At 36.5% G+C, this 13,917-nt stretch overlaps 1 protein-coding gene across 3 annotated transcripts in view; it reads left to right on the top strand.

Moving 5' to 3' along the window:
* LOC145668444 (uncharacterized) overlaps window positions 1–13,917 on the top strand; it is a 357,510-nt gene that overhangs the window by 325,346 nt on the left and 18,247 nt on the right. The gene's annotated exons all lie outside the window — the stretch shown is intronic.

Genomic DNA, 13,917 nt, shown 5'->3' with positions numbered 1-13,917 from the left:
CTATCTCTACATATGTTTTCTGTGATACCTATCGACAGACAGACGGACGGTCATAACACTTCCGATACTTACACATTGTATAGTTTTAGAAGTGTAAAAATGAAGAGTATATATCTACTTTGCCTGTTTAATATTTAAATATAATCTGAATGTAGAAAATTATGTTCTGCGCCATATTTTTTCACATATTTTTCTCAAAATAATGCAATTTGTAAGAGATTTCATTACTTTCCCACTGTTTCAGTGTTTTAAAAAATCTATAAAGCTTGCAAGTAATTTTCCACTTCTCCATTGACATCAGGCACGTAGCCAGGATTTCGTGAAGGGGGGTCCGTGACATGTTGTCATCATACCAGGGGCTCGATCATTCTAAACTATCTTACTGGGATATATATTGTTTCGTTTAGCCAGAATTTCATACCGGAGGGCGGGGTATGATATGTAATTCTGAAGGCCCAGGAGCTCGATCAATCTGAAACACTTTACTCTCAGCATATATTGGTTTGTTAGGACAATAAAATGAGGATACGTTAATAAGTATTTTAATAACAAACTATGAAGAAATCTCGAGTAAAATAATAATAATAATAAAAACGTATTGAAAAATATTTTACAATATTTACGTCCTTCCTCTGTTCATTCAAATATAACAATTTTCCTTTCATTATGACCTCAACTATTATAAAAAGTACATACCCACTATTATAAAAAAAAAAAAAGTACATACTCAATAATGTCTTGTAAAATATCTTACAATATTTGCGTTCCTTTCTCTGTTAAATCAAATGTTAACAGAACTTTCTTTCCACATAAATTTTTGTTTTTATTATTCCGTCAACTACTGTCTGTTCCAAATAAAAGGTTAAAGGAGCAGTAGAAAATTGTTTTTGAAATAACATGTTTGATACTGCAAGGATGCGATGACAAAAAATTATGATAAAAAATGTCCACGATGTTACACTGCACTATACTTTCGGAAGCTTGAAATATCCCTGACTATAGAGCGTCTCACTCTTAGATTGCAGTACACAGTAAATGGAGCGCGCTGTTGCCACATTCTTCCGCTGTATGTTTTCTTCTGAAGAAAGACAAAAAGAGTCACAGAGTCTATAAATAAAGCTTTCCTCAAATTCATATATTTTGAACCCTTTTTTCATTTCATTCAGTCAAATTCACTTGGAACGGCTAATTAGAGGGTATGAAACAACAGTCTAATAATTGCGTGTTAGATATTTCTTTTTATGACGGTTTATATATCGTTGCAATAAAATTTCGATAAGAGCAATATGAAATCGAAAGAACATATGAAACGAATAGAAAACATATGATTGAAATCACGGGCGGATCCAGGGGGCGATCGCGCGATCGCCCCCCCCTTCACACATGCACACAAGAGGGAACTTTATTATTTTATATATAAATAAAACCCATCCCAGAACTTGGAGCTCTTAAAAGTAGCTCTAAGTAGCAGTATTACAACTCACCACCCCCCAGAAGTCCGTCCTGGATCCGCCCCTGATTGATATAAATGACGAACTAAACAGTTTCACGCAGAAATTTTCTGTAACAATTGTGCGGCAAACCACTGTTGTCACACTTGGTACAATTGTACCAAATTCAGCCCTTTTTGTCATTCATCGACCCGTTGGTACCACGCAGGCATTTTCAGCCCCTTTTGTGAATAAGTTGGTACAATTCTACCCAATTCAGCACCATTTAACAAAAACTTGTTACATTTTCAAAGTGTCAGTAAACCTTTTCCTACATCTCACGTTACTCATACCGTGTGTTGGACTCTTAAAAATGCTGTTTAACATTCATTTCTGTGACGTTACACCGCATAACGCTACGAACTTTGTGTAGAAAATTCGTAATTCGAACTATACCGGAAAAGAAATGACGCTAGATGTCCGCATCCGCGCCGGGCATAAAGGAGACGAGAAACAAGCAGTGCACTAGAAATTTTAGTCGTCCTATTAGGATGTTTTTAAAAATTAACTTTAAAATCTTCCTTGATTTAAACTCTTGGAAAAGGGAGGGGGGTTGTTATAGAACTTTACCTCTGTTACTTTCATGATATAGAGCCATGTATTACACTCAGGGGTAAAAGTGGATCTGAAAAAGTAGGGGGATGCATGACGTCACGCCGTCCTCCGTGCCTATCTTTGCCTATTGTATTTTTTTTAGTGGGGGCGCCACAGATATTTTCTGAAAGTGGGGAGACGGCGTTCCCCCGCGTTCTCCGACACTTTTAACCTTGATGGTATAAAATAATGAATTCAGCCCTTTTTGTTTCAATTTGGTACTATTTTTCAGCCCACTCCAGAGCTAGGATTGTGGCAACACTGCGGCAAACTAAGGAATAACAATGGGTAAAATGCTGCTACTGAAGTTGGATAAGAGTGAAAACTGGAGTAGTTTGATAGTGATACATGTCGAGAAAATATGACGTACGAAAACGCTCATTCGTCTATATTGCAAAAACGCAAAATATCCGCAAATCCAATTCCGTTTGTCAAATAAAAGTTACATCGTTAAGTATACTGTGAAGACGGCTGCTCCCCACTTCCGATGGTTTAGATCCGATTTTATACGCGGAACAACAGTATGATATTTAACAAATACCAGGAGGTCTAAATGAACCATTGCATTATAGTAGGAAGAGATAAACTGATGAACTGGACAAGGGGCCTGCCTATTAATGAATTATGGCAAAGAAGTTTGGATAGCGTAGACAAGAAGAAAATCTTTAAAAAAAGCCTTATAAGACCCAAAAATGGTGGAACGTGCTTGGTTGGAAAGTGAACGCGGAGGCTTAAGGGATTGGCTGAAGGCCTCAGCAAATAGAAATTAAACTTTTTTCTATAACAATGGCTATATATATGTCCGTTAAAAGAATTTAAACTTTTTTATAACAATGACTATATATATATGTCTGTTAAAAGAACTTTGAAAGAAAATTGTTCATAATAATGACTATGTCTGTATTTTCATTTATGTTCTATAGTCTCTGAGGAAGGATATGTTAGATACCCGAAACCGTTAAAAACACAGTGGGTTTGAAGCTTTGGTTAGTGTTTCTTTTGTTAAACGAAATTATAAATGCATTTGTGATTATTAACGAGAAATTTGTAAATATAAAATAAAAGGAGAAAAGAAGCATCCTAAATACCTTTTAATTACTTTCACTGCTTCCACTTAAACACTTTCGGCACTATTTGACCCTCTTTCCCACGCAGCCTACCAATTGAACGTCTTTTCCGCACTTCACTCTCCATGACGAACAATACAGTAAATACAACATTGTACACGACACATCAAATATTTTAAATATTTCAACAATATACAAATGTAATGGTGAATAGGAACTGAATCGCCCTGGTTTCTATACTCACTTCTGACACCTCAGACACACATTATCAAACTGGAAACAGAAGAAGAATGAAACGTTTGCGACTTTAAATCACGTTTAGTGACAGCGAACAAGATACAGATAGTTGGGCGAAGGAACAAAGCCACACAGAATAATCAAACGCTCCGAAAATATATTTTGTTTCTTTCATGCTTCCTAAAGAAACATAGGGGGAAAAGAACAAACAGCCTTTTCATTCTGTTTTGTGAGTTTTTTTTTTTTCATCTGTGTATCCACAGTAAATAAGAAAAATGAAATTACAAACGAAACCAACTTTTACTGTAAAAATTTTCAGCATTCGAAAGGACATTAAGAGCCCACGTGCAAACTGTAAACGAATTAATTACAAAAGCTAATAACTTTTCTTCACCAATGAGTGAGGAGTTTTATTATTAACAGATATTGGCCTGCTTTTTCCTCTTCCATAGATATTGATCTTCTGAAGAAACAGTTTATTTTCTTTGAGTGCCAACTGCATTTTTGTGATTTATGTTATTGCTAACTGAATTACTATCCTGATTCGTGTTCACTACTTACTATCCACCCGCGATTGAAATTTGTCTTTCTTGGAAGAAAGAAAATAAAAACTATACGTCTGAATGTTAGTCTTATATATATAAAGGGAAACGAGCGAAGTAAGTGAAACATAAGATTGAGTGGAGTTGAGGCAATGTTTCTCGTAGGTGTAGTCCATGATTCGATTTTGCGATCATGCTTCTGTTAAGCAGTAGATTCGTGCTAAAGATATACCACATTGACTTGATCCTTAGTCTTCCGTTGCAAGCGCTGCTATCGACTGAAGGAATGCCACTCGCTTTCTCTCGCTTAGCAACAGCTGAACCCTTATTGGCTCAACGCGTGGGTTATGAGGGTGTGAGCTTTAGTTCGAATTTTTGCCACAGCTCAAGACATTTTGGCAGCACAATAGCATAGCATCAACAGTGAATGCTCATCGATATAGCAAGAAATTCTATATCAGTGACTTTAAAACTAGGAATGCAATGGATATACTCGATTGCAATGAAATGAGCTGAGCGATCTTAAGCAACGTAATCAGTTTATTGTGACTTTTTAAAACAATCAGTATTTTTCATAACAATCGCACAATTCTTCGTCTTGACCTTTTGTTCCGGCTAAAAAAAGTTTAAAAAATCGTTAATTTGTTTTTAAATTGTGATTAAAATTGTAAATTTTTACGCTAAAAAAATAAAAGGGCTTCGCCGGAATTTTTGAAAATCACGCGCAGATTTTAATTGTTGACAAAAAAATCACGTGAAAACTTTTTCCCCATGTTCAGTCTATGGAAGCGTTTTTCGGTGATTATTCCTCGATGGTACATCGGATTTTTCATTTCGACCTATGTTCTCACTCAGCACGACATACTCTATCAGCGTGCTAAGTTTGGTTGAGATCGGCCAAACGGTCTAGGAGGAAGCGTTTTTCGGTCATTATTCCTCGATGGTACATCGGATTTTTGATTTCGACCTATGTTGTCACTCAGCACGACATACTCTATCAGCGTGCTAAGTTAGGTTGAGATCGGCCAAACGGTCTAGGAGGAGTTCGCGGACAACCAAACTGCTAACCCGAGTATTAGAGCTGAGCGAGCGAAGCTCAACAAACATTATAAGGAAAATAACATTGGCAAGATTTGTCACTGCCTTTCTTCTGATCAGATGCGCGCGCTTTGGAAAGTTAACACTAAAAGTTATAAAACCTAAATAAAGAAAGATATCGACCTGCAATTTTTTTTAAAAAAAATAACTTCAATCATTTCTCCACATTTTTCCCGCTTTGCACCCCCTGAAAAATAAAAAAAAGTTTCTCACTAGTCAACTTTTTACATATTTCATTGCATGCACGCACTTTCTCTTACATTTTATTTTTTATTTTAAAATTCGAAAAGTTTTTTTGAATGCAAACTTTTCCAACATTGACACCAAATATGGTGTTAATACCTGTTTAAGTTTCAACTTTGTATCTCTTGTGCCGTGATATATTTAACGCGACGTTAGAATTTGCCATTAGTAATATTTTACTGTTTCAATTTATTTCAATACTTAAAAATTCTTCTTGATATGGGATTATTTAATAGAAAATTCAATGTTCTACAATAATCTATCCATATCTAGTGAAAAAAAAATTCTAAAATTCAGGCTAAGTTTGGCAACAATGGGCATAAGGAAAAGCATTGCCATTTACTCTTGTACTGCAATCTAAGGGTGAGACGCTCTATAGTAGCAGAAATTCTAAGAATTCCGTAACTTTTCTAGAAATGTTAAATTCCCTGTCTCTTCCAGGATATCTCGCTCACCTCGCCACTATGTATTGCAAGTGATACAAATCTCCTCATAAGAAAGAGTAACCAAAAGTTTCCTGTTGTTTTTATTTTTTGATTTTTAACGCTGATCCTTCTTTTTATCATTTGATTTTGTTTCATCCTTCCTTATTTTTTTTCATTTCTGTTCTCGAAGGGGGATCCGGACCCCCCCTTGGCTACGTGCCTGATTGACATAATTAATTATTTGTACACCTCCTCAAACACGTAAAATCTATTGAAATGTGTAACTTCAACAAGTAAGAAGAAGTTGCATACCTCTAAGGTCAATTTCATCTTATAGAAATAATTTCTAACAACATTTTGGAATTCTAGCGTTCTGTTAATGAAGATCATAATTAAAAATTAGCTTTAATCATTTACTTGTCAAATTAACGGTATAAACCACTATGATTTAAAGAAACATGGGTTTTAAACCATTAGTGCGCCGTAAAATGACAAAGAAACAAACCAATAATAATAATAATAATAATACTGCGGTGAGTTTTTGATGGTAATCCTTGCAGCGTGAAGGTTAGTGTTAAAAATATGAGATATAACATTATGAGTTGTTTAATAACGATGAAATGATTTCGTCACATCCTCTGGCTAATAATATGGTATTATACAGTTAAGACCTTATACAGTTCCGGGGAATCAAGGACACCATTTTGGGAGCTATTAATTTTTCATGTTGATCATGAAGATCATTCACGAAATGAGTAAAGAAACACTCAATGCGCACAAATAAAACCATGTCTGTTTATCTCCTGACTCTTTTCAAATGTTCCGCCTACATGGATAGGCAAATATTATCGTATTTGTGATTTTATGATCATGACAAAATAAGTTGTAAACATCCGCTTTGGTTTTAAAAATTATTGTCGTTAAGTTAGCTGGAATGTGTGTAATGTTCCTCTGCAACATCGAATCTTATTTAACTAAGACAGGGGTGCCCACAAGGGGGGGCTATGACGCAAACTACGTCATTGAAATATTTGGGGGGGGGTAAAAATCTATATAAATATGTTTGAGGGGGTGTAAAAATTAATCGAAAAGTTTTTTTCCATGGAAGAACACCTACGGATAGACAATTGAGGGGGGTGCGTCATGGACATGAGGGGGGGGGCACCACTGACTAAGACCTGAAACCAATAAGTTCAATTTGAAAATCTGATTTTTTGAGCTGTTTCCGTAGGTTTCCAATTTTAAAAAAGAACTCAGGGAAAACACTACACTAGATTAAATATATTACCAAATTATGTCACAGTTTGGTCCTATATTTAGTTAAATATGAGTTTAGCATCCCGTTCATGAGTGAGGCTATATCAGACGTAGGCCTACAGCAATCCGAATCAAATGAGCCCTCGCCGAGAATCGAACCCGAATCCCTCATGCCGAAGGCGCGTACGCTATCCATATAGACACGAAGAAACTCTGGACATATATTTAGTCAACTGCGGTGCTTTGTTTAAAGTTTTATATTTTTTATCTGAATAAAAATTCTCACAAAACTAAAATATGTATGTTTGAGTTGAATTGCCGCTAAGTTTGTATCCAAGGCAAGTAAATCTGGGAATGTGCACAGAAAGCACACATCTTAATCATTTGGACACAAAGGAACACTAACAGATCCAAAGAAATGAAACTATAAGGTGAGCCAAAAGTCTTTGGACACCCTTTTATTTTGAATCCTGAGATGAAAATATGAAATCCGTTAATGGGAAATGGTAGTAGAGTAGGGTAGCAACGTATAGGGTTCATGGCGACCGCGACCGGAATCTTGAATGCAAATTCGAAATTTCAAATGGCAAGAGAGCTATCGCATATCAAGTAACACCGAGATGAATTCAGAGAATCAAAGGTGTAGTTGTTTATCTCATATATTGTATCGTTTGCATGTTATCAACACTGAAAGTTTGAAAATCATTTATCAACAGCACACTACAGCACATGACATCAATGTATTGGCCATCCCGTCTAATATACAACCATAGTTACCATATCTACTCCGACTACATAAGCAGGAGACTGTCAGGTGAAATGTGGTCACACGTATGATCAATGTATTCGGATGTGTGAAATATATCCTTTTTACAGTTAATAAAACTCTTAAAAAGTCACATTCTTGGCTGCAACATTGAGATAAGTGATTGACAAATATAAGATGAAAGTTTGAACATTTCGTGTAGAATATAGGCATCTTTTCAGGTTAACCACAAGTCTGGTTTCCATTCGTAGACTATTTATAGTGTGTAACTTCGGCAGGCGGTTTTACATAATTAGGGACTTACATGACAAACCAGAACTGTTCATTTTTCTTGTATTTTTATTTCAGTGTTACTCCTCATGTAAATACAGTATATACTTTGGCTTTCATATTAATTTTCTCGGTACAGTACAGTACTTTAAGATATCCATTGCAAAGTCTCAAACCAAATAGAAGATTCACATGACCATGAGGAGGCAATGTTGTCCTCAAATGAAGAGGGAGTTTTCTCTTCAAAGGGTTGTTTATCATGTTGGGAGGAGGTGAATTTCTTAACCAACGAAGCTACAACTGTATTTCTGCAAAGCTAAAACTGCATTTTTGTAAAATTATTAATGAAAGCAAAGAAAGGTGGCCATTTTGTTTTCAGGCGTTTACGCTTTTTTGAATATCTGAACATATATTTGTTCTATAGAAATGAAAATTGCGGAATAAATCTGTGTTTCCAATTTCCTTTAGAAATAAGCTACTGAGTCATAATGTTATAGCCATCACTTTTACTCTTCTAACTGAAACAAACCCCGGACCTCCAAGTGTTACCGAACCAAATGCCTTTGGACGAAACGTGCTTTGAACAACTAAACATAACTGGACGAAATGTCCCTTGGGCCAATTGTCCTTTGGACCAAATGTCCTTTGGACTAATTGTCTTTTGAACGAAATGTCCTTTGGAACAATTGTCTTTTGGACGAAATGTCCTTTGGACCAATTGTCTTTTGGACGAAATGTCCTTTGGACCAAATCTCTTTAGACGAAATGTCCTTTGGACCAATTGTCCTTTGGACGAAATGTCATTTAGACGAAATGTCATTTGGACCAAATGCCTTTGGACGAAATGTCCTTTGGACTAATTCTCTTTTGGACGAAATGTCCTTTGGACGAAATATACTTTGGACCAATAGTCTTTTGGACGAAATGTCTTTTTGACGAAATGGTGGTCAACGGGTGGACACCATTCTCAGTATGTCTTCAAAGAAACCTGGCACACATTATTTTTCACCTTTCTAACACAAGGGTTTGATTGAATACCTAATATTTCACTTACTCAAATTTAAACTCCATTAATTTTTGTTACCGGTACTTATTTTAAAACTATTTCATTCACAACATTAAAATTTTAGATCTTACGTTAGCAGTTATTGCAGCAACATACTTCACACTCCAATCTTTCCTTCATTCCTGTTGTTCGGCCATTTTGTTTTCAGGCGTTTATGTTTTTCTGAATATCCCAGCATATATTTGTTCTATCGAAATTAAAATTGTGGAATAAATCTTTATTTCAAATTTCCTTTAGAAATAAGAAGCTACTGAGTCATAATAGTATAGGCATCAGTTTTACTCTTTTAATAGAAACAAACCCTAGACCCCCAAGCGTTACCGGACCAAATGTCCTTTGGACGAAACGTGCTTTGAACTAAACATACCTGGACGAAATTTCCCTTGGGACAATTTTCTTTTGGACGAAATGTCCTTTGGACCAATTGTCTGTTGGACGAAATGTCATTTGGACCAATTATCTTTTGGACGAAATGTCCTTTGAACCAAATGTCTTTGGACAAAATATCCTTTGGACCAATTGTCTTCTGGAAGAAATGTCCTTTGGACCAATAGTCCTTTGGACGATATGTCTTTGGACCAATTGTCTTTTGGACGAAATGTCCTTTGAACAAAATCTCTTTGGACGAAATATCCTTTGGACCAATTGTCTTTTGGACGAAATGTACTTTGAACCAAATGTCTTTGGACAAAATGTCCTTTGGACCAATTGTCTTCTGGAAGAAATGTCCTTTGGACCAATTGTCTTTTGGACGAATGACTTTGGACCAATTTTCTTTTGGACGAATTGACCTATGGACCAAATGTCCCTGAACCAAATGTCTTTAGACTAAATGTTTCTGGACGAAATGTCCTTTGGAGGAAATATCTTTGGACGAAAAGAGTGGTAACCGAGTCATAATGTTATAGGCATCACTTTTTACACTTCTAATAGAAACAAACCCCGGATCTCCAAGTGCTACCGGACCAAGTGTCCTTTGGATGAAATGTGCTTTGAACTAAACATCCCTGGACGAAATGTCCCTTGGACCAATTGTCTTTTGGACGAAATGTCTTTGGACGAAATGACCACAAACCGTAAGAAACATATAAACAAGGTTTCCAATTCATATTCACTTCGGCGCATAGGTACAGAACTCTTTACCGTGATCTTAGTCATCCTCATTTAGTCTATGTTACATATCTTTGCAGCTTATAAAGATAACAGCGCTTTGTATGCAACATCCTGACAATAAAAGTGGCTGATACCACTTTCCACAGAGAGAAGAAGAGTACTGCGTTTGAAACCCTTCATAAACGATACAAGAAACATCGTTGCCGTCTCCTCGTTGATAGCAATCTTTGGTCGTCCAAAATGTGTCCCATGTTTCACAGGAACAGTGTTTCGGAATTTGACGATCACGTACGCAATAAGAATAGCCAAAAATTTTCGGATCCGGATCCGGACCTAGATCCGAAATTCGGATCTCGGATCTGGGTCCGGATCTCGGATCTGGGTCCGGATCTCAGATCTGGATCCGATATTCGGATTTCGGATCTTTGTCTGGATCTCGGATCTGGATCTGGATCTGGATCTCGGATCTGGATCAGATCTTGATTCGTATCCAAACCTACATCTGAAATTGTGATGATAAAATTGAATATCTAAAATTCTTCAAAACTTTTTTTCGGATTCACTAATATAGTAGGTTACTGTGCTTTTAAATGTTTCCAAAACACGTTTGTGCTACCTTCGTTCTTTATTTTATTTTAACCTTGCAATATTTACATGTTGCACTTTCTGTCGAAGTCTCTTTAGTAAAATGTTTCCAAGTTTGACTTCTTCCCATTTCAGAGTATAGTGAACTGTCTGAAAACTTATGTAAATGGTAACCAATTTTCTGTTTAGCTCCTCTTCAAAACTTAATGTTAGCTTCATATTGAAAATATTTATTTTATTCTTAGAAAATAAACTTTACTATTTTCTCATATACAAATGAAATATCTTTTAGATAAGGCCCCTCTAATCGCAGGAATACTAGGCAAAACAAACTCTTTATTAATTGTACTTTCTGACTCACTAGAGTCCAACAAATGTAATAATGAATATCTTTCACTTCGAAGGTACAACAAAATATATAGACTGGTTGGCATGGAACAACAGTAGATTTTTAAACATATACACGAGAATTTCAGGAGAGCAATATGGTTGTTTAGTATTATTAGTATTAATAAAAGTGTTCGTTGTATGACTTTATTACCTAACTTATGGCTTGCCCTTCTGAGGTCGGGAGTTTGTTGAAGGAGTAAATATAAAAAAGATTTCTGTTATTTCTTCTTCATCCTCCAGGTTTCTTAATCATACATTGCAGGACGTAGCCAAGACATATTCATGCATCGTATCATTGAAGCATTTTGTGTTTTGTATATTAAAGTGTTCAAAAATATTTAACATATCCGGATCCGGACATCCCTAGTACGCAACTATGCTGTAGAATACTGGAGGTTTTCTGTTGTAGTTTCTGCAATATCTTAGAACAATACACGGAAAAACATGTTTAATGAAGATTTTACTTTACAATATTAAACTTTACAATTATATTTGCTTAATGCAGTTACTTTTTTAAACAATCTTTTTTTGTCTGAAAATTAAACTTACGTGAAACTTATAAGTGGAAAACGAGATTAAATAGAATAATGTATTTCACTAAGGGCACTAGGAAAGTTTTGCAATAGAATAGAACAGATCATCACATGAGTTTGCAGCTTAGCGCGCGTTTAGACATGCCCAAACTTGCACTGTAGAAGCTGTAATCATTGTCTCAGAGTCAGTTGATTTTCAGCTGTGTTAGTGAAAAGAAGTGGAGATGTCGTCGTGGTCAAAAACTGAATACCGGGCAATTTTGCGCTACAGCTTTGCACGTGGTTTAAGTGTTAATCAGTGTTTAGAGAAAATGACTCCTGTGCTTGGAGAGATTTATTCTCATCGTACAACGATATTTAGGTGGTACCGAGAGTTTCCAAAAGGAAATTTCAGCCTTGAGGACGCCCCAAGGTCAGGTCGGTCGTCTTCATCTGTGACTGAACACACCTTTGCTGAAGTGAGGAAAATGCTTGAGATAGGTAGACGGGTTACATACCATCAAATAGAGATATGATTGGTCATTAATGCACCAGCAGTTCATGCTATTCTCCGCGATCACCTTCGAGCTAGAAAGCTTTGTACCCTTTGGGTACCACATGACTTGACCGAAGAGCAAATGGCACACCGTGTACCGTAAAATGTTGAAAAAGTATAAAAATGGAAAGTCTTTCTCTGTGAACAGGTATTGTGACAGGTGACGAAACATGGCTCTATTACTATGACGTCCTAACCAAGGCTCAAAACAAAGTGTGGATGTTCGAAGATGAGGAGACCCCGTGGCTGTTCGAAAGTCCACATCAGTAAAGAAGAGAATGGTGGAGGTATTTTTTAGTGCGCGAGGAATTGTCGAGCGAGTTGTCTTAGAAACACATAAGAGAGTCACAGGGAAGGAATGTCTGCCTAAAGTTCTTATAGCTCTCAAACAGTTGCGCCCAAACTCAAGGATGGACAAATGGTTGATCTACTAAGATAACGCTCCAGCGTACCGTTCAAAAATTTGCTCAGAGTATTTGGCCAACACTGGACTAAAACTGTTAGAGCACCCATATCTCGCTCCCTGTGACTTCGCGCTGTTCCCCCATGTAGGACTGAAAGGAAGGTGTTTTACAAGCGATGATGCCCTGCTAAGGGCTTGGGAAGATGAGCGTGCCCAGATCTCTGCCGAAAGATTGCAGAGTTTCTTTGACGACTGGCTTCGAAGAATGGGAACATATGTAATGTGTGGTGAAAATCACTTTGAAAAAGTATAAGAAATAAGATCGTATTGCAAAACTTTCTTACGTTAGTACCTTTGTACAAAAGGTAATAATTAAAAAGAAGCTTTTATAAGATTCAGATCTTCAATTTAACATTTTTAATTATTACATACATGTATAAGTTCTTTAGTTTTCTCTCATGAGCGAAAAGATCCACTGTAAGTCTTAATATTACGTAGCAGGCAAACTTGTATCGCAAAAGCTTTATAAAGTAATACTGCAGATGCTAATACAAGAAAATTACACAGTTCTGACTGGTACTAATACCACTATTTTTATTCTTATTATTAGTCCTCCCAGCCCTTCCTTCTAGTCAAGTAATTAACGCGTATGTCTTTGGTGCACAGAGTCTTCGGTTCAATTCCCAGTAAGAGAGTACTGAAAACGTTAAACACATTACGATGGTTCGGATCCCACCTTGCACTGTAGATCCAAATCTTATGTAGCCAGGAAGAAATGTTCCAGGACGGAACTCCTATTACAACTATTCTGCTTGATCATGAGAATTAATATCTGCCAGTGTTATACAAACGTTTTCTTGTTTGGCCATTTAATATTTTTCATTTGACATGTAACAACTGAATGGCAGTCCATACGGGACAGATCTAATAGACCCATGGACTGTATGAAGGTGAAGGCTCACATATTTTCTTAATTTCGGTACATAGTGGAGGTGATATAATAGGATCATGCTTCGGCCGTTTTAGTTATCCAGGTTGCTCTAGGTGCTCATTTCACAACGGCTGAGTGAGCCTTAGAACCGCATTGTGACGAGAGTAAGATGAGAAAAATTTCCGCCCCCGCTGGAGATCGAACCCGGGATCTTTACCAACTACGCTACAGTGGCTCTTCACTTGACTTGAGGCTACTTAAAAAGAGAAAAGAAAGAATATCTATTTATATTTGAATTTAACACCCAATACTGCAACTTGAAGATCGAACTTTACACACTTCTATTGTTTTTCAATAGGTATTTTATCAGTA

Source organism: Thermobia domestica, chromosome 13 (genome assembly GCF_964235325.1).
Source record: "Thermobia domestica chromosome 13, izTheDome1.hap1.1, whole genome shotgun sequence".
NCBI classification, from domain to species: domain Eukaryota; kingdom Metazoa; phylum Arthropoda; class Insecta; order Zygentoma; family Lepismatidae; genus Thermobia; species Thermobia domestica.
This window is presented reverse-complemented; position numbering and strand designations above follow the sequence as displayed.